Below are 4,331 nucleotides of genomic sequence, written 5' to 3'. Positions count from 1 at the left end.
ATTTCAACTTTATTTAACCAGGTAGGCAAGTTGAGAACAAGTTATCATTTACAATTGCGACCTGGCCAAGATAAAGCAAAGCACTTCGACACATACAAAAACACAGAGTTACTCATGGAGTAAAACAAACATACAGTCAATAATACAGTCGAAAAATAAGTCTATATACAATGTGAGAAAGTGAGGTGAGATAAGGGAGGTAAAGGCAAAAAAAGGCCATGGTGGCAAAGTAAATACAATATAGCAAGTAAAACACTGGAATGGTTGATTTGCAGTGGAAGAATGTGCAAAGTAGAGATAGAAATAATGGGGTGCAAAGGAGCAAAATAAATAAATACAGTAGGGGATGAGGTAGTTGTTTGGGCTAAACTATAGATGGGCTATGTACAGGTGCAGTAATCTGTGAGCTGCTCTGACAGCTGGTGCTTAAAGCTAGTGAGGGAGATAAGTGTTTCCAGTTTCAGAGATTTTTGTAGTTCGTTCCAGTCATTGGTAGCAGAGAATTGGTTTTGTGGGTGATCAGAGAGATAATCCTGCTGGAGCGCGTGCTACAGGTGGGTGCTGTTATGGTGACCAGCGAGCTGAGATAAGGGGGGACTATACCTAGCAGGGTCTTGTAGATGACCTGGAGCCTGTGGGTTTGGCAATGAATATGAAGCGAGGGCCAGCCAACGAGAGCATACAGGTTGCAGTGGTGGGTAGTATATTGAGCTTTGGTGACAAAACGGATATCACTGTGATAGACTGCATCCAATTTATTGAGTAGGGTATTGGAGGCTATTTTGTAAATGACATCATTGAAGTCGAGGATTGGTAGGATAGTCAGTTTTACAAGGGTATGTTTGGCAGCATGAGTGAAGGATGCTTTGTTGCAAAATAGGAAGCCAATTCTAGATTTAACTTTGGATTGGATATGTTTGATGTGAGTCTGGAAGGAGAGTTTAAAGTCTAACCAAACACCTAGGTATTTGTAGTTGTCCACATATTCTATGTTAGAGCCGGCAGCGATCGGTTGAAGAGCATGCATTTAGTTTTACTTGTATTTAAGAGCAATTGGAGGCCACGGAAGGAGAGTTGTATGGCATTGAAGCTCGTCTGGAGGTTAGTTAACACAGTGTCCAAAGGGCCAGAAGTATACAGAATGGTGTCGTCTGCGTAGAGGTGGATCAGAGACTCACCAGCAGCAAGAGCGACATCATTGATGTATACAGAGAAGAGAGTCGGTCCAAGAATTGAGCCCTGTGGCACCCCCTAGGAGACTGCCAGAGGCCCGGACAACAGACCCTCCGATAAGACACACTGAACACTATCAGAGAAGCAGTTAGTGAACCAGGCGAGGCAGTCATTTGAGAAACCAAGGCTGTCGAGTCTGGCAATGAGGATGAGGTGATTGACAGAGTCGAAAGCATTGGCCAGGTCAATGAATATGGCTGCACAGTATTGTTTATAATAATAATATAATATATGCCATTTAGCAGACGCTTTTATCCAAAGCGACTTACAGTCATGTGTGCATACATTCTACGTATGGGTGGTCCCGGGGATCGAACCCACTACCCTGGCGTTACAAGCGCCATGCTCTACCAACTGAGCTACAGAAGGACCCAGAAGGACCTGTTTCTTATCGATGGCGGCTAAGATATCGTTTAGGACCTTGAGCATGGCTGAGTTGCACCCATGACCAGCTCTGAAACCAGATTGCATAGCGGAGAAGGTATAGTGGGATTCGAAATGGTCGGTAATCTGTTTGTTGACGTGGCTTTCGAAGACCTTAGAAAGGCAGGGTAGGATAGATATAGGTCTGTAGCAGTTTGGGTCAAGAGTGTCCTCCCCTTTGAAGAGGGGGATGACCACAGCTGCTTTCCAATCTTTGGGAATCTCAGATGACACGAAAGAGAGGTTGAACAGGCTAGTAATAGGGGAGGCAACAATTTCAGCAGATAATTTTAGAAAGAAAGGGTCCAGATTGTCTAGCCCGGCTGATTTGTAAGGGTCCAGATTTTGCAGCTCTTTCAGAACATCAGCTGACTGGATTTGGGAGAAGGAGAAATGGGGAAGGCTTGGGTAAGTTGCTGTGGGGGGTGCAGTGCTGTTGACCGGGGTAGGAGTAGCCAGGTGGAAAGCATGGCCAGCCGTAGAAAAATGCTTATTGAGATTCTCAATTATAGTGGATTTATCGGTGGTGACAGTGTTTCCTATTTTCAGTGCAGTGGGCAGCTGGGAGGAGGTGTTCTTATTCTCCATGGACTTTACAGTGACCCAGAACGTTTTTGAGTTTGTGTTGCAAGAAGCAAATTTCTGCTTGAAAAAGCTAGCCTTGGCTTTTGCCTGTGTATATTGGTTTCTAGCTTCCCTCACGGGGGCTGTTCGATGCTAATGCAGAACGCCATAGGATATGTTTGTGTTGGTTAAGGGCAATCAGGTCTGGAGAGAACCAAGGGCTATATCTAATCCTAGTTTTACATTTCTTGAATGGGGCATGCTTATTTAAGATGGCGAGGAAGGCATTTAAAAAAAATAACCAGGCATCCTCTACTGATGGGATGAGATCAATATCCTTCCAGGATACCCCGGCTAGGTCGATTAGAAAGGCCTGCTCGCTGAAGTGTTTCAGGGAGCATTTGACATTGATGAGTGGAGGTCGTTTGACCGCTTAGGGATGCAGGCAATGAGGCAGTGATCGCTGAGATCTTTGTTGAAAACAGCAGAGGTGTATTTAGAGGGTAAGTTGGCTAGGATTATATCTATGAGGGTGCCCGTGTTTACGGCTTTGGGGTGGTACCTGGTAGGTTCATTGATAATTTGTGTGAGATTGAGGGCATCAAGTTTAGATTGTAGGATGGCTGGGGTGTTAAGCATGTTCCAGTTTAGGTCGCCTAGCAGCACGAGCTCTGAAGATAGATGGGGGGCAATCAGTTCACATACAGTGTATGTTGTCCAGATATACCTGTATATCTAGCTGTATATATCATTATCTATATCCTTATTTTTTTAAGACCACATATACCAGACAGGTCACGGTCAGCCATAGTATTATTAGAGGTTTAGTGTAATGTGTCATTTTACAGGGTCAGTCATAGTAGTACGATAGGTGTTGTTGTACAGGGTCAGACATAGTAGTATGATAGGTGTTGTTTTACAGGGTCAGTCATAGTAGTATGATAGGTGTTGTTTTACAGGGTCAGTCATAGTAGTATTATGATAGGTGTTGTTTTACAGGGTCAGTCATAGTAGTACGATAGGTGTTGTTGTACAGGGTCAGACATAGTAGTATGATAGGTGTTGTTTTACAGGGTCAGTCATAGTAGTATGATAGGTGTTGTTTTACAGGGTCAGTCATAGTAGTATGATAGGTGTTGTTTTACAGGGTCAGTCACAGTAGTATGATAGGTGTTGTTTTACAGGGTCAGTCATAGTAGTACGATAGGTGTTGTTTTACAGGGTCAGTCATAGTAGTATGATAGGTGTTGTTTTACAGGGTCAGTCATAGTAGTATGATAGGTGTTGTTTTACAGGGTCAGTCACAGTAGTATGATAGGTGTTGTTTTACAGGGTCAGACATAGTAGTATGATAGGTGTTGTTTTACAGGATCAGTCATAGTAGTATTATGATAGGTGTTGTTTTACAGGGTCAGACATAGTAGTATGATAGGTGTTGTTGTACAGGGTCAGTCATAGTAGTATGATAGGTGTTGTTTTACAGGGTCAGTCACAGTAGTATGATAGGTGTTGTTTTACAGGGTCAGTCATAGTAGTACGATAGGTGTTGTTTTACAGGGTCAGTCATAGTAGTGTGATAGGTGTTGTTTTACAGGGTCAGTCATAGTAGTATGATAGGTGTTGTTTTACAGGGTCAGTCATAGTAGTATGATAGGTGTTGTTTTACAGGGTCAGTCATAGTAGTATGATAGGTGTTGTTTTACAGGGTCAGTCATAGTAGTATGATATGTGTTGTTTTACAGGGTCAGTCATAGTAGTATGATAGGTGTTGTTTTACAGGGTCAGTCATAGTAGTGTGATAGGTGTTGTTTTACAGGGTCAGTCATAGTAGTGTGATAGGTGTTGTTTTACAGGGTCAGTCATAGTAGTGTGATAGGTGTTGTTTTACAGGGTCAGTCATAGTAGTATGATAGGTGTTGTTTTACAGGGTCAGTCATAGTAGTATGATAGGTGTTGTTTTACAGGGTCAGTCATAGTAGTATGATAGGTGTTGTTTTACAGGGTCAGTCATAGTAGTATGATAGGTGTTGTTTTACAGGGTCAGTCATAGTAGTATGATAGGTGTTGTTTTACAGGGTCAGTCATAGTAGTATGATATGTGTTGTTTTACA

The 4,331-nt window shown here is 42.7% G+C and overlaps 1 long non-coding RNA gene across 1 annotated transcript in view; it reads left to right on the top strand.

Annotated features, from left to right (window-relative positions):
- Positions 1-3,101: 3,101 nt before the first annotated feature.
- LOC127910833 (uncharacterized) overlaps positions 3,102-4,331 on the top strand; it is a 2,396-nt gene continuing 1,166 nt past the window's right edge. The window contains exons 1-3 of the long non-coding RNA XR_008076291.1: positions 3,102-3,390; positions 3,428-3,538; positions 3,801-4,331. The exon at positions 3,801-4,331 is cut by the window's right edge and continues 320 nt beyond it. This is a non-coding gene — a long non-coding RNA (uncharacterized LOC127910833). The remainder of the gene's footprint in view (positions 3,391-3,427; positions 3,539-3,800) is intronic.

This window comes from Oncorhynchus keta, chromosome 22 (assembly GCF_023373465.1).
Source record: "Oncorhynchus keta strain PuntledgeMale-10-30-2019 chromosome 22, Oket_V2, whole genome shotgun sequence".
Taxonomy (NCBI): Eukaryota; Metazoa; Chordata; class Actinopteri; order Salmoniformes; family Salmonidae; genus Oncorhynchus; species Oncorhynchus keta.
Note: the sequence above shows the minus strand (reverse complement) of the source record. Positions and strands in the feature narration are given on the sequence as shown.